This window comes from Thamnophis elegans, chromosome 1 (genome assembly GCF_009769535.1).
Source record: "Thamnophis elegans isolate rThaEle1 chromosome 1, rThaEle1.pri, whole genome shotgun sequence".
In the NCBI taxonomy this organism is placed as follows: domain Eukaryota; kingdom Metazoa; phylum Chordata; class Lepidosauria; order Squamata; family Colubridae; genus Thamnophis; species Thamnophis elegans.
The window spans coordinates 134,384,922-134,407,456 of NC_045541.1; the positions used below are offsets into that span (position 1 = coordinate 134,384,922).

The 22,535-nt window shown below is 35.8% G+C and overlaps 1 protein-coding gene across 1 annotated transcript in view; it reads left to right on the top strand.

The window, feature by feature from the left end:
- Nucleotides 1-22,535, top strand: part of LOC116506152 (neurexin-3-beta-like) — a 503,635-nt gene that overhangs the window by 141,277 nt on the left and 339,823 nt on the right. The window lies entirely within an intron of this gene.

Sequence of the window (22,535 nt, forward strand, 5' to 3'; positions counted from 1 at the left end):
AAATTCAGCAGATTCTGACAGGTTCTGGAGAACCGGTAGTAGAAATTTTGAGTAGTTTTGAGAACTGGCAAATACCACCTCTGGCTGGTCCCAGAGTGGGATGGGAATGGAGATTTTGAAATGGAATGGAGATTTTTCAGTATCCATGGAGTGGGGAGGGAATGGAGATTTTGTGGTATTCTTCCCCTGCCACATCCACCAAGCCACCCCCACAGAACCGGGAGTAAAAAAAATTGAATTTCACCACTGTGCATACACACATAAAAATAATAATTATAATAATGACAGTGATAACATAATGATAATATGTATGCATTTGCGCTTGTGCACTGTAAAGAATATGGGTCAATCCTTAAGGTGCCAATGCAGTTGTTCCTGTTGCACCTGCTGTAGTGCTGATGATGGAGAGAAGATCCCTTGGAAGCGAAAGGGACAAAAGCTGTGCTATTGCCAGTGCTATCTTTAAATTCAGAAGAAAGTGTGAAAATTCTCTGGGAAAATTCTGTGAAAGGTGTCCCTCTATATTTCTGTGAACAAAAAATAATATGAAACATTTTGAAAAGCATTTGAAATAGATTTTTATTTTACCTATTATAAAAATTAAGAAAGAGCCATCACAAAAAAAGCATTATTAGGGGGATTGAGAAGTTCATTAATATCAATTAGAAGAAGCAATGGCATTTGTTTAAACCTAATTAGGGCATCATAGTAAGCCCAATCATGTCATACAATTAAGCATGACACTCTATGATTAGTTATTGATAAAGAATCTGAAAAAATGTAATCGAGTAGCTGGAGCCAATAGAAGAGCATGGGTCAGTAACCCAGCTAATGAGATATTACATTTTTTTTTCCAAATTCAGAATTTATATGCTGTGCCAGAGGGATTTAATGCATTCATAAATATACTGATCTAGACTTAGTGTGGTTAAGCAATTTCCTTAGTGAATGTTTCGAGATGATGCAGCAAATTACAGCCAACCCCTTTTTGACATATCTATTCCTTTCTACCACTTACCCTACTAATTTTGATTCTTGGTTAGACAGAATTTCCTAATTTCTTAGATTTTGTTTTCTGAATCTGAATTATCATTATTCTAAATAAGATGTCTATTGAGGGAGGGAGAGGGATCAGGCTAATCTGTTCTGAAGGTTTCACATCTCTTAAAAACAACCTTCTTACTCATGTCCAATAAGTAGGTATGAACAAAGCAAAGTTAGAATAAAATAGAACTGGAAGGGTCCTTGGAGGTCTTCTAGTACAGCCTCTTGCTCAAGGAGAAGAACCTATACCATCTCAGGCAACTGACTATCTAGTCTCTTCTTTAAAAACTCTAGTGATGGAGCACCCATGATTTCTGGAGGAAAGCTGTTCCACTGGTTAATTTTCCTCACAGTTAGGTAATTTTTCCTTAATTCTAGGTTGCTTTTCTCTTAGTTTCCAACCATTATTTCTTGTCCTGCCATCAGGTGCTTTGGAGAATAATTTGACCCCCTCTTCTTTGTGGCAGCCCCTCAAATATGGGAATATTATGATGTCACCCCTAATTCTTCTTTAAACCTGCAGCCATTATTCATATGGTTTAGTCTCCAGGCCCTTGATCATTTTAATTTCTCTTATCTGAACTTTTCCCAAAGTCTCACATCTTTTTTGTACTATGGTGACCAAAATTGGTTGCAGTATTCCAAGTGAGGTCTTACTAAGGTTTTGAAAAGTGACCCCAATACTTCATGTGAATTTGATTCTAGGAATCTGTTTATACAACCCAGGATTGTATTAGCTTTTTTGGCTACAAAACAAAATAGAATAACAAAGGAATAGTGATGCTGCTTCAGGACCCGATCTCTCTTGTCGTTCGGCCTCTCTGTCTTATTTCTCTGGGAAGTATTGTCTGCTTAACCCTCTTAGCAATTAGCCTGAGCTAAGCTGTGCTTCTTTCAAACCAAAAGAAATCATTCAGTTATTGTAATGTGCTGTACATGCGACTGTACATGGGGCCTTGAAGAGCACCCTAAAACTACAACTAGTCCTAAATGTGGAAACATAGACATTTATATTTCTGCTTTGGTACAGCTCTTCTTTGGAAACTACATTGTTTCCCACTGTGTATCCAGGCAGAATTCAAGGTGCAATACTGTACCTATATAGTAAATAATGGAAGAACCTGATGGAAAGTAGGAAACATGCCTTTTCCTATACCGCACCTGCCCTTTAGAACATCATATCCCATCTCTCCAAAGAGTAGATTGGCCCCCAACCATACTTTTATAAAGCACTGAAGATTTGTATGTTCCTAAGGACCTGGATTGAGGGAGTTAGATGACCTATTGAGAAACCTATTTTGTTGATTGTTTTATTTGGGTTTATCTTTGGCAATAATTGTAGATATTCAGGATTTTTGTTTATTTTTTTGGTCTAGTTTTTAGTCTGTTACTGATGCTCAGATTTATAAGATAAAATGTAATTTAATAAACAAGCAATAAATAAATTTAATGGCTTGGGAAATTGTGTAAATTAGTTGCTTATATTCATGTGAAATGCTAAATGGTCATTTATGTTTACTTAAGGAAAGTTGATGTCCAAACAGTTATCTGATTAATTTTCTGCATTATTTTCCATGCTGGCCCCAAAGACATATTTGGGACTGAGTCCTCACCTTTGACTGGTTTTCCTATCACTCTCCAGCTATTTCTGATACTCAAATGATGAATCAAGTATAAAGAACAAATGAAGAATTTTTGCTAGATTCCCTTGGAGATCTAGGATGATTCCATTTGTTGCCATTACTATTGCATGCTCTTTACTCCTTCGCTTTGTAGCTTCCCTCTGGTTCATTTTCATGGAATAGACTGACTACATAATAAATGTTATGGGTAAACATGTAACTTAGAATGTTGAAAAGCATTTCTTGTTGGAGTTTTAAAAATGATATAGCACTTCTTACAACTGGCAGCTGATCTCTCCCCTTGATGGTGTACTGCCCTTAGTTTTACTGATATGTGATTGATGATACCACCCAACATATAGCTTGTTCTATACAGTTTATTATTTTATGCTTTTCTTCAAGAGGTTAAACATTCCTGGGTCTTTGAACTGTAATCCTACAGTGTGTGTGTGTGTTTGTGTTTGTGTTTGTGTTTGTGCATGTACACTTTTGAATTAGTTTTGACACCTGGCAACTGCATGGACTAACCCCTTACCCTCACCCCTACAATTTTCTTCACAAGATTTCAGAAGTGATTTGCCATTACCTCCTCATATTGAGAGAGTGTGACTGAGCCAAGATTGCCAAGCTGGTTTTGTGGTTAAGGAGGGACTAAAACTCACAGTCTCACATTTTCTAGCTTGATGCCTTAATCACTACACCAAACTAGTACTTTATACCTTCTTAGTAAGGAGTAAACATCTGTGCTACTGATATTATTGGTGGTATTGTGTTGAGGGACAAGAATTCATACATTCAGCTATGAGGAGGAAAAAAGTTTTTAAAAATAGTTCCACTTTAAAAGTTTTGTTTTCGGGTGGGTTTTTGTTTTTGGGAATGGCCTATAACCTCAAGAAAAAATACATAATTATAGAACGTGTGGCAAAATGATAAAAATAAATGGACTATTTGTTTAAAAAATGAAAACACAGCAGTAAAAAGATGCTGAGGAGCTATTTAGTGCCGCACATTACCTCTTCATCACTTGATTATTTTAGTTTCATTTCTATTTACATACCCAGTTGATTCTTTTGCATCTGGATTGTGCACAATTCTTTCAATAATGCACGGTTCAGTGGCTGTAATTACAGGATTGTTAAAGTTCACATTTTACTATTCATCTTGTTATCTCCAGTAATAGAAGGTTGGAATAAATGCACATAATTACACGGTTGGTCCTAAATTATTTTTTATATTGCTCTCACCAGGACACACTTGAAAAGGAAAATGAATTCTCAGTAAGTTTTCCCCTAGCCCAGTTTTAGTAGCAATGTTCTTATAGCAATTCAAGACAGCATTCCCCTTTTCTTGCTTCTCGGATATAAAGAAAATGAAGCATGTTCAGTATATGTTATATATTTTTCTTTTCTTTTTTAATGTGCAATTTTTTTCTCACTGAATTCAGTGAATGTTTTTCCACCTGATTCTATTCATAAACACAGAAAGTTTACTATATGCCGTTTCCAATGTATGACATTCTTATCAAACCAAATATTTATTTAGTCTAGCATTTTGTTCCCAGATTCTTATGGGAAACTCATAGTATTCACTACTTGCTAGATTATATTGTGTATACTAATCATCTCTAATCAATTTTAGACTTATTCTCTACAAAATAATCTTCTTTCAAAGATATCCAACTTGGCAGCTATTGCTCCATTTTATAATATTGAACCCCCATATTTTAACTAGTGGATATGTGAACAAATATATTATTTTGGCCTTTATTTTATCCCATTTATTGGCTGATCTCAAGTTCCAGCAGAATCAACAAAAATTATCTGCATTCTGTATTTTTATTTATATTTTTGATATCATGTATTTATATTATATTTATATATTTTTCTGTATCATGTATTGTTTAAAACCTTTTAAATGTTTGAATTATTCTCCTAGTTTTTCATATATGGAAAACTCATTCACTATTTTTGATCAAATATTTTTGAGAAGCAATAAGAAAAACTTTACATTGCATTCAAAATTTGATTTGTATAAAACTGATATTATACAGTAACATCATTTGCTATTAATTTGCAACATGAACTTTTATCTTTGTCACAACAGTTGGAGATTGGATCAATGTTTTCATTTGTGTTTTTCATTATAACTCCTAAATCTTGTATTTCCTCAGCCATTACCACCCTGAATATCATAAATATATAGTGAAGTTAGATTTTTTTCTTTCCAATGTATAACACTACATAGTATAATAAAGTGAATTGTGTTCAGTATTTCCAGTTTTTGTCAGTCTACACAATGAAAACAGTGCCAGCCCTACTATTGCTTCTTTAAATACCCTCAAAAGGCAAGAAGAGCAGAATTATACTTTATTGATATAGATCATAATATATTAACAGAATCTTGCAAGATTGTGTTTTTCCTCCCCTCAAAACAGGAGGGAGCCAGAATTAGACTTGCCCTGATATATTTTGCAAGATTCAAGTAATGTACCAATCATTTTTGATTTGGTAAGGATTATGAATATTTTCCTCAAGGCAAACCCCATTGCTTTCTATATTTTATTAGTTTTCTTTTTTAGATAATTATTTATTTATATTGAATTTTTATTGCTGCCTATTCACCCATAGCGACTCAAGGCAGCTTACAGAATCTAAAACCTCATTTAAAACAATAAAACTAATAAAAAGAATCAAACAAATTAATATGATGTAATAAAATAAAATCACACACCACCACCACCACCCCCGGCAACAGGAGATCACATGAGTCATTGAATGGGCTCCATCCCACTCTGGGTTCCCAGGCCCACTGGCAGAACTAGGTTATCAGCACCTTCCGGAAGAGTATTAGAGTTCTAATCTCTGGGGGAATTATGTATTTACTTCAAGTAAATGATGATTTACTGGAACATAAACTTAGGGACACTGGCTTTAATAATCAGATATTATTAAACAATAAAAATAGCCCAGTCAAAGGTTATGAATTCATTTGTTAACTAAAGAGGGGAAGTAAGACATCATTAGTGTTCCATAAATCCATTCAAAAATCTGCACAGTGCTATTTCATCTAAATAGAAATTTGTGTAGCTCAGGTATTCCTCTAAGCATTTACTAAATCTATGTGAAAGAGATGAACATATAGAGCAGAAGTGGAGGAGGAAGACTTGGATTGTATAATAAGATTTGCAAGTGTAACGACAGAGATGCTATCCATAGATGCTTGTGTGTCAGATTGTAGCTATAATAGGAAGATAGAAGGAATGTAAGTAACACACTTCAGCTCTGGCTGTTTTCAATACCAAAGAGATGTGTGCTGCATGAAATAGTTCCCAGGGGAAACGAACCACCTGAAAATTTGGAATGATCTGATCTAGAGGAAATCTTGTTTGCCTATAAATAAAATTCTTCCAGTAAACTACTACCAGCTGTGCCCCATTTAGTTGTTTCTTGTTGATAATGCACACAGCTACTTATATAATTGTGTTTAAATACTACCTATTGGTCTGAATGAAAGTATCATTGTATAAGTGAGGAAAACAGGATATTTTCTAAATGTGTGAGAACAAAAGCGCCCTTCCATGTTAAGTTGTTCCAAGGCACAAAGGATGGATCTTTTCAGTGATCACTCCTTCTTATCTCTGGAAGGCTTTTCTCAGTGATGGATATCTGGCTGCAATTTTATTACCTATTTAGAATTACACAGAGATGTTGGGGAAGAAAAAAAAAAGACATGTTGACTTCTAATAAAGAGAAAATTTATATAAGAGCCATGGTGGTGTAGTGGTTACAATGCAGTATTACAAGCTAATTCTGCCAACTGTCAGCAGTTTGATCCTGACCAGCTCAAGGGTGACTCAGCTTTCCATCCTTTTGAGGTGAGTAAAATGAGAACCCAGATTGTTGGGGGCAATATGCTGACTCTGTAAACCTCTTAGACAGGGATGTAAAACACTACAAAGTGGTATATAAGTCTTAAGTATTGCTATTTGGTGATTTTCATGTTAGTGTTATTATCCATTTGATTATATATTTTAATTCTTTCAGTGCTAAAGATGGTTAGTGCTAAGAGGTCCTAGGAAGGATGATATCCAAAGAAATGAAAAATGAAATGAATGTAGATGGAGGGATGGAGGGATGTACGGACGGATGGATGGACGGACGGACGGATAGATAGATACAGGGTGAGATTCTACTGGTTCAGACCAGTTCAAGTGAACCGGTAGCTCAGACGATCATCTGGGAGCAAACCAGTTCACCCCGATGATCAACTTGACTCACCTGCCCGCCCCTGCGCTTTACTGATCTTTATCTTCTCAATTGAGTCACGCGGCAGAGAGGATTGCTGCACCTCAGCTGTTTTTCTCCCTAGCAGTAATGTGAAAGGTAAGTGTTCTCCTGACTGCTCACAAGTGCGTATCAGGCGCGTGCACACTCACCAAACTGGTTGTTAAACCAGTAGGATCCCACAGATAGATAGATAGATAGATAGATAGATAGATAGATAGATAGATAGATAGATCATGAGAGAGAGAGAGGTATTCTCTCTCTAGCTTCAGCTGAAATAACTGTGCTTAACTCTAATGAAGTGACCCATGACCCTCCCCTTACAAACAAACATCTTGTTCCAACAGTGAAGTTGTTGATAGAACAGCATAAAGCAACAATGAGCACACTTACCTGTTTGGTATCCAGATTCCTTCCCTGACCTCTTTTAATCTTATCTGTCTAATTATTGTTCTATACATGAGCCAGCTCCTATTGTCCCCCTTGCCTGCACAATGCTGGCTCATTCTAGTTCTATAAGCCCTTCACTTGACCTCCTCTTCTCACAAGAGCCTTGCTTTCTAATTAATGAGGCCTGGCTGGCTGTACTTCTCTGATGATGCTGAATGGCAGAGAACAATGGGGTGGGGAGGAATAGAAAACAATAAGAGAAACTAGCAGACACCAGCTCTATGCATAAAGTGTCTACCAGGAGTCAATTAACTATTAAAGTTGCTAGTCATAACCTTGTTTAAACTCTTTAGCAGCACACAGACCAGAGGAAAATGTAATTCTATAAATCATTCCAGATGAGGAATAACTGTTTGTGGTCTTTGGTGGGAGATTTGGGGTGAGATTTGCATTGCTTATATGATTTCTGATAATGGCCTGTTAGCCGTTGTAAGTAGAGGAAGACATGATGATGACCTAGTTCTTAGCAGTTTTAACTTTTATTTAAGATTTGTAAAAATTGTCATGATAAGGCATGCCAACATGGGCTTCTAAAAATAAAATGTTTGTTGGATACAATAATTCCATAATAATGGAATGTTTGCCTATCTCTGGATAATTCCTTTCTGGATTATAGATTGAATCTCTTTTACTCATTTTAACAATTATATAACAAAGCTCATGGACAATAAAGTATAATGTGTGGATCTTTGTATAATATAAAAATATATTCTAATATTTTAGTGCCTGATAATTACATAGTTTCTGAATGCTAAGATTTGTTAGCTATTTAAAAAGTGGAAATCTTGTTTTCTACTAAGGTTTCTTCATTAATTTAGTGTCATGCTATTTCTCTATCCAGATTTTTTACTATATATGATTAATTATGGAATCACTAAGACATTTTGGTAGAAGTTGTCAAATTAAAACTAATTAAAACCAACTTAAATTAGCTTGATTTATAGAACATGCTATTTCTGTTGGTCAATAGGAACTAAATGAAATAAGCAAGATAAAGTTCAGTTTAAAAATAAAATGTTCTAAAGAAAGCCTTTTGTTCTGTTAAGTAATTTCCCTAATCCAAATTGAGAACTGTAGATTATTCAGTCTGAAAAGCATTATTTCACAACCCTCTTCTTACTCTACCTATTCAGCTCTCTTGATTGGTTCTTCTTTATGTGGTATTGAATGTTTTCATGATGACATTGAGAATATATACTGTTTATTGCATTATTAGACATATGCACTGTTTATTGCAATAAAATTGGCAATTTTCCATAATCACCCTAGGTACTTAGGAATGATTCATATCCTGGCCAGTGTCTCTTTTCACTTTTACCATCGGGCAGAAGAGGCAGAAGTATAGCCAGCCGGACAAAGTGGTTTAAAAACAGCTTTCTACCCATGGGCTGTCAGACTCCTAAACACAATATAGCACCACAAACAGATTAATATGATGAATTTCACTGGTGCCAGTGCAGTATGTAATATGTTTAAGAACATACACCAGAGTAATATATATATTACACAGAATATGACGTACATATGGGAATGTGTGACTAGTTTATTTTTTTCCTAACCACTTGTATAAAGATTATTCTTTATATTATTCATGTTGTCTTGTATTCTTGTATTGACTGCACCAGTAGAGGCTAAACCAATTGGTTTATACATAATGTACAATGACACTAAAGACTTTGAACTTCATATCTGTGGGTCAGTCTTAGAAATCTGTTCCTCTCGTGTTACAGTGTTGCTTGTAGGAGCTTTTTTAAAAATACTGTACAATTTATACTAATTGGGATGGTGAGCTCATATTATTTGAAAGTTTTCTTTGTGACCTTGATTGATCTCTATAAAAACGAAGAAAAAGTCGGGCCTACTAAGAACTGAGATGGGAGAATAGAATATTTCAGCACTATAGATTAAACTGGGAGATCAAGAAGATATTGTAGAATGCAAAATACTTTGAGTGGGAAGTTCCCAAGAGATGACCTAATTAATTTACAAGCCTCGAGACAAAGTTTAAAAAAAAAAACATTCCTTTATTAGGATCAACATCTTGGCATGTCTTTCTGTGGAGCCGAAACTGATTTTCACTTAATGGCGTCTGAACTTTACCTCTGTGTCCCCCCGCCCTCTGCCTGGGTCATAAATCACATTCAATAACAAGGTGCTATGGCAGGTTATGGACATGCACATTCAAGAATATGAGACCTGACTCTGGCCAAAAGTATGCATGGAATTCTCTTCTCTTCTCTATGCCATTTGATAGTAATCATGGAAACACTTCACAAGTTGACATCGAGATTGTTACCATGAACATGTCCATAAAATCACAAGTTCAACATGAAGGAGTCTCTATAGATGAAACACTCAATTTTTATCTACACGATTAGTTTAAACCACCCTATCCTAATGAGAAATATTTCTATTCTCTCAGTAAAAACCACTTGCACCACTTACTTTTGAACAATTTTTCCTTATATACTTTCTGTTCCAAAAGAAGGTGAGTTTTGAAACATAAAGAAAGAGAAAAATGTTTGTGAAATATGAAACTGAAGCTCTGGTGATGCTACTTACCTAGCAAAACTCTAATTTTAATCAGCTATAGTCTTTTAAGACAAGAAAAGAGTAGAAAAGCAAGTTTACAATTTAAGGTGTTAACCGATAAAAATGGAGGCTGAGAGCTGCAGCCAGTGCAGAAGTAATTAACTTGTTTTTCATTTGCATTCAGATGGTGCATTTCCATTCTTTCAAGCAGTGAGTGAATTACTCATTACAAGCCAGTTTTTACAGGATGTTTCCTCCTGGGAGGTCAGGATTCTAATGTATTTGTCTACATTAGTGTGACAGTTACCTCCATGGTAATAGTTCAGGAGCACATCATTGTAACTGCTTGCATACAGGGTGCCTTTTGCTACAATCAAAAGGCTACTTCGTCTTGCAGCATTTGAATGAATCTGACAATGATGTGGGCTACTAAGCAATGGATTTTAACTTAACAGTTCAGCAATGGCATTTTGTAAAAATGTCACCAGTGTCAGTTTTGCCATTAATAATTTTCTCTTCTTTAAACTGGGTAAATTTAGTGCTCAGAAAAGTGACAAACTAGTGACAGCCATTAGAGTAAATTGCATTGAGAGGAGGCAGCACACAAAATGCTATAGACATGCTGCTCTAGCAACATCTTATTTTTGAACTTGTTGCATTTTTCCCAGATCTGAACCTATGACTTGATTTTGCCAATAATTATAGAATCATTTTTTTATATGAGCCATGGTGGCACAGTGGTTAGAATGCAGGAATGCAGGCTACTTCTGCTGCCTGCCGGCTGCCTGCAATTTAGCAGTTCGAATCTCACTGGTTCAAGGTTGACTAAGCCTTCCATCCTTTTGAGGGTGGGTAAAAGAGGACCCAGATTGTTGGGGGCAATGTGCTGACTCTGTAAGCCATTTGGAGAGGGGTGTAAGGCATTGTGAAGTGGTATATAAGCCTAGGTGCTATTGCTATATGAAAAGATGTGCTTACACTTTAGTCTGTGGAAGCAGTCCTTAAGTATGCTTTCTAAAGTAATTTTCAGTATGTGTAAATACATATTATTTATTTAGTCTCTTCAAAACTGTAAGATGTGTTTTAAGTTGAGACATAGGGATTCTGATCCAGCTTAATCATTAGTGATAACTAATTCCAGTATAAACAGGAAATGGAGGTTAGTCCATGGCCATCAGTATGGTTTACCGCTTAATGTGTTGTGCTTGGGCAGGGAGACCAAATCATTGGTATTCCTCCTCTTTATTTTCTTTGCATAAAAAGTGTCCTAATATATCTAATATTTTTTTGTTTGTTACAAGCTATGTAGGAGGGTGCTTCCCTATTTTTGTAGCAGGTTTGAGATCTAAATGGGAATGCATCTTTTTTTTGTTTGTTTGTTAAGGTGGTGAATTGGGAGCAACTTTTGAAACAGTTAAGGCTGAAAAGTTCTCTCTCTGTTTCACACAGCAAAGGCAGCAAGAGAATTATTTTTATCTGAGCAATTGGCGAGAGTGGGAAGAGGAGATGAAGATAAGTAAAAGAGATGTGTTGTATATGCATTAACAGACTAATGAAGCCTTACTGTTTATCAGCTGATAAGGCCAGGTTGTCACTCAGCGTAAATCCAGAGAAAATATATTATAGATTTGTTACTTGCTTAGTATTCATTTCTATCCCTTGATTTTTATCAAGACTTTTCACTATGTTAGTTTTCAAATTTTATACTGGACTTTCATCACGATCCCCCAGTAAAATGTTCCTCCTTTCGAACTTTGAAAATTATTGCTTCTGGGGATTTTAAAAATCATGACCTTCTATAAGGGGGAAAAATCTGTAAAGTGGAATATGTCTTCTGTTTGAAAAGATTTCTTCTATCTTATCAAGAGTGCAAAATATTGAAAAGGTAGATTTAATGTCACTAATTCATTTTTGGCAAGTTTGTCTTTATCTGCTTTTATTCCAACTAGGCACAAAATGTAAAATAAAATTGCAATCAACAATATATAATGGCTGTTTATTTATTTTAGCAATTTGGAGGCCACCTGATTCCTGATGATTTTAGGTGGCTTACATTTTAAAAAAGGGAGAACAATACCCCCTCCACCAAAAAAAGATTAATAAGACACCTGAAGACATGAAAAAAAAAACTATCCAACAGGACCTCCATCCTCATCCTACCTAAGTCCTGGGAGGACAGTTTGATTTTCAATAGCTTCCTGAAAGAGATCTGTACAGGAGACATCTGGATCTCAGGATGAATAGGTTATCATTCCAGTGTAGCTAATTAAGATTGGAAAAACCTTGGCTCAAATGAAATTTATTGGAAGACCCTGGGTAGTTTCTAATTCTCAACATAATGTATTTAACAGTATAGTTGTGAGAATCCAATGGAAACCTGTAAATTACCTTGGTTTCCTTGAGGAACATTAAAATGCAAACAAGAATAAATTTGTATCAGTCATCAGTCAAGGAATTACAATAGACCAAGGACAAGGTACTTGGTATAGTTAAGGCTGCATTAGCTATTGCTCCTTTTTACTTCTTAAGTAGTTAATGTTTGTAAATGTAAAATGTCCCAGAAGTTCTCAGTATTATTACTGGCTCTAAAACTCCCTCTTAAACTTATATGTGACAAGCAAAAGTCAAATATGCACATTAAACAGTAGAGGTAAAACCACTTTAAATGCATCATTAATTCTTACAATAAGATTGCATATGAAACCCTGAAGCATTCATAGTGAGCTAAGCATTATCTTGTTTCATTTGGGAATCTTTTGATTTTTTAAAAACTTTTTAAGAGTGGAACAGCCATAAGAGAGTTTATTTATTAAAATAAAAGAAGTAAAATGTTTAAATGAGTACAGTATTTCAGAATTATATTAAATGAAATGTTCTACATTTCTTTCAAAGTTGTTTAGAACATTTAAAAATCCAGGAATATCAGAAATTAATTTTTAATGCATCAGTTCCAATCTTCAGTCTAATGTCAAATTTTGGAACCTAGAGGTGTGTGAATGCATTTTTCGAACACCTAATCTTTTATTTGAAAGCCAGGATTTAAAAGCAATTTATGTTTACAATTCTGACATTTGTCAAATTATTATTTTTTTTAAATTGACAGGGGCATCATTTTCAAAGACATCATTTCCAAAGAATTTTGCAATAAGTTGACAAACTGCTATAGCAAGCACAATAAAACTGATCTGGATGACAAGGGTTATTTGCGAAATTATGGGTTTTATACAGGCTGCTTTTATTCAAAGCTTTTGTTAGTCATCATGAATAAGTGGATCACCTTGATCTTAGATCATTGGTTGCCTTTTTTTAAGGATGTAGATATAGTGCTCTGAAATAATGGTAGAAAGCCCAGGTTTCATAGCATGGTGTTAGTTAAACAAGTCAGACAAGAGGCCTAAAATGTTTTGCACAATCCATGACGATTTTTAAATAGAATGTATTTTCTCAGTATAGCAATTGAAAGCTGCAAAATATATTTTGGACTGAGTATGTTAATACATAATCTATGTTATGCTGCCAGGTTATTATGTTGCATGTATCAATACTAGGCATCTGTGGATAATACCTATTTGTTATTATTATTATTGTTGGCAGGCTAGACTATTGACACTTGCCTGTGTCCATTTAGAAAAAAAAATCTATTGGATGTTATTTTAATTTATCCCAATATCCTGATTAGTGTTATTTGGGAGTGGGTGGGATGGGACTTTCAACTATCCAGTAATGCATAAACAATTTTGAGTCTAGGTATGTCTACATGGTTCCACTATAAGAAAAGGTTCATCAGTTCAGGTGTGGGTTTCAACTGGTACGGACCGGTACAGCTGTACTGGATGGTGAAATTTAGTGTGCCTTCCTGTACCCGTTGGTCAGGAGGCCCATACCGGGAACGCTCCCTCTATTCCTTTGCTCTTTCACTCACCCTGCCCATCCGCACCATGCTGCTGAAAAGTTCTCAGAAAAGAACCAGAAGAAGAAAGAACTGGTGAGTGGCTAGGGTGCGGGGGAGGATGTTGGGGAAGAGGGAAGAGGCAGAGGGTGTGCTAGAAAAGTGTCTGTGTGTGCACAGGCTGTGGGTTTTTAAAAACTTCTGAGTGAATCCAGGAAGAGGGAAGAGGCAGGGGGGCTAGAAGTGTGTGAGTAAGGTGCTCAGTAATGTTGAAGACCGGCAAGGACAGCCATATTTCCTCTGTAAGTAGCTGTTTTATTGTTTTGTGTACTTATTTTATTCTTATTTAAGTAGTAAGTGCACAAAATAATAAATTTCCCTTTTTATATCTTCTTTTTGTAGGTCATTCTTTGGGGCAAAGAATTCAGTGACATCCACTTGGCCACGTAACTTCCAAGCCACTCCCACTCAGTCACATGACTGCCAAGCTATTCCCACCTGGTCACATGATTACCAAGCCACTCCCTCCCAGTCACATGACCACCAAGCCAGTCCCACAAAACAGGCTACACATACGGAAGAGGTTCTAAAAAAATTTGAAACCCACCACTGCATCAGTTCCTATACAGAAAAATCATATGAATTACTTATGGTCAGCAATCTTTTCCCTGAAAGACACAGCTTAGTTTTATTCATAAGTTAAATGCTTTGGATGCTGAAGCTAGTATATAAAAGGAATCAGTTTTCTACAAAATTTCTGCCACATATTGTAAATGTCTCATTGCAATTTCATATTTTTCCATAGTAGGGCATCACAATTCTTCAAACTCCCTTAATTAAATAGAGCCCTTTAAAACTTCTTAAATCAATCCTACTAAAACTGTTGCATTCAGTGTAGAAGCTAGACCCACTTCCTTTCTTGCCCTGATCTACTGGGTGGTGGCAGGAGTCAATGAATTCATGGGAAACTCTGGAGTTGTCTGTTCTACTATTATATATTTTTCTCATCAGATAGATGGTAGTTGATAAATTATCAGGCTTCACCCCATGAGTCCCTATGAACTTGCTGGACTTTGGAAAATGGAAAAGAATATTCGGGTTTGCCCATACCTTGTCATGCCACCCAAAGCTTATATGCATTATGATCCCTTTTCCTTTCTCTGTTGTTTCTCTTTTTAAAATTTTCTTCATTAACACAGCTAGATTTTTCTCCCTTTCTGCACTTCAAATAAATCAACTGTCTCCAGCAGACTGTGAGTCTGATGGTAGAAGATGAAAAAGGGCAATTGGATTCTGCTTCAAATGCACGTGTGCTTTAATTGGTTCTAATATAACAGCATTCACTTCCATAAATATTTCAAAAGTATTCGGATTTCTTGGGAGCAACAACTGAACATCAGTTTAACTAACCTTTCCCTGTGACCTGTACTGAATGAATCCTGTTTGTAAAGGCTGCTTCTTGCAGTGATTTTTACACCCTGTATCAAGATTATTTTATTTTAATGTGAAATCTAACTAGATGTTTATTTCTGTGTTTTAAAAATCTTAGAAACCTTTGGTTTCTTCTACAGTTCTGCAGATGAGTGGAAGTTTTTAAAGATGTCATTAGGAAATCAACCATTTTTAAGTAGACAAAATGGGTGTTGGATCTGGTTGTTACAAGAGATGAATGGAAGAAATTTAAATTTAGATGACCTCTTTCTCAATATGTAGCATGGTATAAGATAAAGGTTCCCCTGCACATGTAGTTTTCCGGCTCTAGGGATGGTGCTTATCTCTGTTTCTAAGCTGAAGAGCCAGTACTGTCTGAACACATCTCTGTGGTCATGTGGCCGGCATGACTCAATGCCAAAGGTGCACAGAGCACTGTTATCTTTCCACCAAAGTGGTCCCTGTTAGGAATATAATCTAACGGTTGGGTTGGCAATATATAAATCACATAGCAATGTTGTACCTGTTTCTTTAAATCATACTGTAAAATGTGATTGGTTGCTGGTTTCCCCAATCGTCCATAAGAGGGAGCCAGAATGACTGTTAGCTCTCTGTTTGTTAGATGCTGGGCTGATCTAATCTGATTTGGAAGCTGGCTGTTAGAAAGTGCCGTGATCTATTGTAAGTTTTGCAACTGCTAGCAAACTTTGAGTACCAGACTGTTTGTATGATTATGGGCTATGTTATTTGGATTATCCCTTAACTGAAAGACATTGATGACTATCTTATCCGTGTATGACTTGGACTGTTTGATGAACTCTGATACCTCTATTTCCATGAAAGTAAAAGCCTATTTAAACTGCAGTGTCTCTGTATGCTGGTTTGTGTGTTCTCCAACAACGCTCTCATAACGCTTCTCTGAACATACTCGTTCTCCCAAAGGGGAGCTTACCTAACAGTCACTATTTTTCTACTTGCATTTTTACGTGCTTTTGAACTGCTAGGTTGGCAGAAGCTGGGACAAGTAACATGAGCTCACCCCATTAGGTGGCGCTAGAGTTTCGAACCACTGAACTGTCGACCTTCTGATCGACAAGCTCAGCATCTTAGCCACTGAGAGAACAATATCCATTTCCCTTCTTTTCTAGAAGGAAAAAGAGAAATATGTGAATGTTTAAGTCATCTCTTGAATTAAGAAATAATTAGGAGTCCAAAGGATTTAATTTTGTTACAATTTCTTATTAAAATCCTGAAATAGAGTAGTAAATTCTATTTCAAAGTTTTGATCAAGCTATGATCTTCTTTGCAAAATGATATGGCCAACTGAAAGGGCAGCATACTTTCTTCTGCTACAGAAGTCATCTGTTTCATTTCCTAATGTGACTAGCCCTCAAGCCCTTTTAATCACTAGATACTTTAGCTAAATGTTATGTTTAATCCTTAGGTTTTTCCAGGAAAGAAAGATAAGAGATCTTTAGATGGTTTTGCTCTTCTGCTAGGATCTCTTAATTGTTGTTAATTGTTTGTTCTTTTAATCCCAGTGGGATTATAACTACCATTATAACCAACCTAAACCATACATATTTGACCTACACACGTTACTTTTGTAATGATTAGTGACCATGCAGATAGAGAAAGAGTATAATAATCTATAAAAGAGTCTAAGAACAAATCTCTTAAAGTATCTATTTTAGTCTTTTGCAGACACAAAGCGTTCTTAAAATGCTAAGAATTTTATCATGACAGGACTTTTTTTTTCAAAAACTTGATGGAGCAGTGAAAATTCACATAAACATGGACACAATGTGGGACTAACATGGAAAAAAATAAATCACATGCCATCCATCTAGGGCAGGGATCTGAAACTCACAGCCCATGGGCCGGATGCATCACGCACAGGCCAACTATGAAAGGAACATGAAACCTTGAGACCTGGAACATATGTGAAGACAAGCTAGGAAGTAAAAGAAAGGAAATGTAATTGAAAAGGAGAGGGCTGGGGGGAATTGTGCTCTAAATGTGGGTCATTCGGGTATTAAAACAGGGTAAGAAGACATTATTTGGGAGGGAGTTTCCTTTTTAGAGGAAAAAATGATTGATGCTCATTTTTTCTTCATGCACAGGTGCATACAAGTGCACATACATATCTACAGGGTTAAAAGGTTCTGTGTCTGTTAGGAATTAAGAATTAAGGAAAGGAAGCAGGGCCAGATTAAAAACAAACAAACCCAGGAACTGAAATCTGTGTGATCCTTGAATCTGTGCAATTTCCCCAGGAGTCTGTCTCATATTTTAGTAAGCAGGAGGATGGCAATGTGGTTGCCATGGCAACAGAAGGCCTGAAAGATTGACTTGAAGGAACAACAAGCCACCAAAGCAGCCTAAAGCAGCCTAAATCAGATTTGTGGAACATTATACAGTAGTATGAAAACCAGGAGAAAACTACAGCAAACTATGGAAATTGTATAAATGCTGAAACTTGACTTACTAATTAGAATGACATAATCTATGGTGGAGATTAAGTTTTAATGGAGCAATTTTATCAATACATTATGATTTTCTTAAAAAAAAATTTAGAAGTAAGAGTTAAGTGGCAGAGGAACTCTGTAGACTATGTTATCTTCATTTATACCTTTAGTAAGTGCCACATCTGATGGCTTGTGAAACATTGTAAACAATTCACAGGTTGAATCAACTTATCTCACTAAAGCATTGCTTATTTAACCATAATTTTTGACTGGGTGCATACAAGGCGCAAAGTATCAAAAGTTGTTTACAGTATACATCATTCATATTAATTCTTTGGGTAATTCTTTATTGTCAGCCAGGATGGCTTCTGTAAATATGGTGGACAAGGGGGAGAACCTTTGTTGGGATACTATCATAGGGACTAGGGATAGTTGGGCTTTAATCCTTTATCTTGCATTATGATGCTAATGCAAGTTGGTCCTTTGTATGCCCCTCCCCTAAAAGACCACTCCATTTCTTTTAAATTTTAAATTTGTAATTGGACTTTAGAGTTGTAAATATATAAATAAAAGGAAACATGGTTTGGCCAATGTCCAATGTCCATTGAGCATAACCTACAAAGGTTCCCTTTGCTGTTGAGTTCAGGATGCCTTTCAGCGTTATCAGGAATTTTAAGGTGTGTGTTTTTTTTTAAAAAAATGGCTTTTCTTACCTGCTCCATAAATATCACCTAATGGTCTTTGAACTGCCAATACTTAGTGTTTGTGGAAATAATTAAATAATGTGGCCAGTAAGAGAACATGTTGTGCAGACTTTGCTAACCACATTTATTTGTTTCCTTTTTTTTTGCTAGGATTGGCAATCACCAATTGAATTTGTTCAGATTTCTTAATAGCTTGTTTTCTGTAGTCCAATACCCATAAGTTTTAGGAAGACTGACCTCTCATTAATCTGAGAAATTAAGCTTTTCCCATGAAATAATTCGAGTTTGCTTCTCTTCTTTGTAAACTACAATGACATAATTTAGTTTTTACTCTCATTTAATTAAAATGGATGTGCTACTGGATTTTTCTAGGAGAGTTCCCTAATATATTTAGTTGAACATGTTGTGAAGTCCTAGCACAATAAATATCCCTCAATGTTTACTTGCTATTTTATACATGCTGTTAGGAAAAGTTGTTTACTTTTCGAAAGTGAACCTCATTCTGGTTTCTATATTTTAGCTATATTCAAATTAAAAGTGTAGAAATTAAAGCAATAGTGACCCTAGTGAGTCAGGATGGTATTTAAAAAAAAAACTTTTCCCCCTTTAGGACATATATGCATAGATATCTTTTAAAATTCTAAATCCATTGTATTATTTCATAATTGGAACTTCAACTGGAAGATAGCCTATGCTTTGCTTTGGAGTGGAGGCAGATTTGGCTTATCAGAGTAGGCCAATTTCTACACTCTCCTGCAGCCTCTGGCCTAAGCCAAGTGTTTATGCAGAAGTACTGTGTTGGTGGCAGCTCTTTCTGGTTTGAATTAAAGGAACACAACCTCGGAAGCCTCACCGTGAGTGTTGGCCTGCCACATTTTGAAAATGTCTCTCTAACCCCGTCATGCCTTCCTGCCATACTAGCAATAAAAATAGAGAAATTGAAATTAGTTAAAATGTGTTAAATTAATTTGTCTGCTAAAATCTTCCTCAGGTAACTACTTCACTCATTTTAATAGTAAGGCTGCTCCTGCCAACACAGCTTCGGTATTCAGGCAGCTCATGACTTTGCACCTGTGTGTAAGGATGCAACAAACAAGCAGAGTGATTTATTTGCTCATAGTAAGAAGAATACTGTAATTTAATCTATAATGTGAAATCTATTTTTTGGATTAGAAAAAAAAATAAGGGACGAACCTGAAAAAGGGACAAATCTGAAAGAGGTTCATAAGGATTAAAATAAATAATTATTTATATTTATAACTTTGCTTTATTAATAAAATTCAATAACAAAACCAACTTTACAAAAACTCCTATTCTAATAATATCTAAAGTCAAACAGTATATGTAAATGTATTTTAAAAAGACAATTCCATTTTCATATTTTTCTCATGAATCTGAAGACTGCATCAAGTTGTATGGTAAAAGTAAAATGACCAAAATAAAAGACAAAGGTGAATTTTTGATAAATAAATCTGAAGGAGAACTTTTTGAAATGAAATATTGTCTTTTATCATGAAAAGATATATAATCCCTATAATTACATGGCAATTATATAATGCTAATTAATTCTCTAATACAGGCCTGAACTATGTGTTTAAATAGGTATTGTCTTCTTTGAATCAAGTTATCTCCTAACAACTTCATGTAGAGTTTTGGTCTATGCCTATGAAACTACTTTACTGCTGGCTTGGTTTAGGAAATCTTTTGATTTCTTCATCTACACTATAATCCTGAAATTTCCAGGCAATCTCCCATCCAAGTGCTAACGCGGTATGACACCATTTAGTCAGTGCAGCTGGACATCTATATGAATTAGATGTATAATCACAGCATCCAAACCCATCATTTCAGGAATAGAATCTTTGTTTACGTTCATTGTCTCCATAGGTCAAGCTGAGGTATGTATATTAAGCAACTTGCAGGGATCAAAATTTCATGATGTAAAATACTGCTTTACATCATGTCCATTTGCTAAGGAACAAATAAATATTATCTGTGCATTGAATGGACTTTATTTAAAGAAAAGGTTTGTCTGATGGATTTGGATTCCCATTGATGGAAATGTTTCTTGATTTGGCAGTGAGAAATGCTGCACCATCAATCTTCAAGGTGTATGCAGTCCTTTCCAGTAACACCTGGATTCTTGCCAATGATTTGCTGTGGAGTAAAAGCATACATTTTCCAAAGTGGTTCCTTCCTTCCACTTTCAGTTCCAGTTGTGGTAGCAAAATAGTTTCAATCAACCTGTGACAGGAAAGGATATTGTTGTGGCTCACCAGCTGCCAGGAGAACTGGCAACAGATTTGGACAGTGAGGAGGTTGGGGAATAACATGGGCCAGTCCTGGAGTCTGGGGAAGGCTCTGATGAGGGCTTTGTATCAGAAGCAGAGGGGGGGGGCAGAGCCGTATGCCAGTTATCAGCTGCCTTCAGAGGCATACATCAGTGAGGAAGATGAACAGCTGGAGCCTGTTCCCAGTGTCCGCATGCGCAGAGTTGACAGATGAAGGGAACAGCTAAAGGACAGGGGTCGACTTGGGAGTAAGGACACAGTGGACGATGAATGGCCCTTCCCAGAAGAAATAAAAGAGGAGCAAAAGGGGAGTGGAGTTTGCAGGAGACAATTAGTTCATTTAATTGGTTCATGACTCTCCGAGACTGCTTGCCAAGTTTTGCAGATATCAGCCTGTCAGTTCTCCAAGCCAAATAAGGTTTGTGACTGTAAATCCTCCCTTGAAAGACTTTGCTGGTTGTGAATGAGCAGAATTCCCAGTAAATTAATAAAAGGGGTTTTTGTTGGGACAAGGAGTTTGCTTCATGCTCTTGGGAAGCCTAGGTCAGAACAGATATACAAAAATAAATAAATGACAGAAAAGGTGATTCAAAAACAAGTACAAGACAATCAAAACATTTGTCTTTTTTAAAAAAATACAGTGGTAAATACTATTTATACAGGTTAATCCTAATTTAGTCTCTGATATTATATGGACTAAGGCAATTCATTTGATCTTTGTATGTATAATGCCATGGCTTTCCCATAGGGATATTGTGAAGATTAGTTAATTAATGTTTGTACTGAGTGCTAAATGTGAATTTAATTTGAAGCTATTAAGGATCCCATTGGTACTGGTCACAACAGCAAAGAACAGAACCTAGCCCTGTGAATATCAAACTTTATCTTAATGCTGTACTGGTTTTCTCTCTCCTCCCACCCTGGAATAATATTTAGTTTATTCAAGAAAAGTTAAAATACAAATCATCAAAATATTGCGGGGACGGGGACAAAAAAGAAAAAAAGAAACAAGAAATTTTAAAAAGTGTCTTTAAAAAGATTAACATGTATATACATAACATCCTCCCTAGATGAATGCTGATTAAAATTAGAATAGAATAGAGCTGGAAGGGACCTTGGAGATCTTCTAGTCCAGCCCCCTGCCCAAGCAGGAGACTCTCTACATTTAACTAGATTAATGTAATTAATATAATACAACACAACAATGTTAATCTCCCACCCCTTACAAAAGAGGCTGTACTGGTTTTCAAAATAGGAAGAGTTGCTTGGGATGTTAATAGAAAATTGTTCAGAGCAACTCAACCATCTATGGGTTAATGGCATGAAGTCTTAATATTTAATGAGGCCATGTAAAAGAAACACCTCAGTTAAGTGTATTCCAATCTTGGTTTTCTACTGGGTAGCAGGCCAGGAATGCCAATCTAGAATTATTAAAAAGTTTATAAAGCCACTTTATAAACTTTTACTATACAATGATATCCATAGCTCAGAAATAAGTCTGGCCAGATTGGATAAAAAATTTCTTTCCAGGTAAGTATATATGGGATTGTAATTGTGAATCATTAAACCTAGACTTAAATGTCATGTGGTTTCTACAAGTGAAACTTTGGTTTCTTAGTTTCTTACATCTGTGATTCTTTATCCCTCCTTCTAATTTCAGTTGATCTTTTGCCTCTATGGTTATGTCCTAAGGGCTTTTTATTTATTCATTCATTCCATTTAGCTTTCTAATCAAATGTAGATGATTATTTTATAGCCTTTTCTTGGAAGGGCAAGCAGTTTTTGTGCTAATTGGAAATGTGGAATTGGGATTTTTTCACC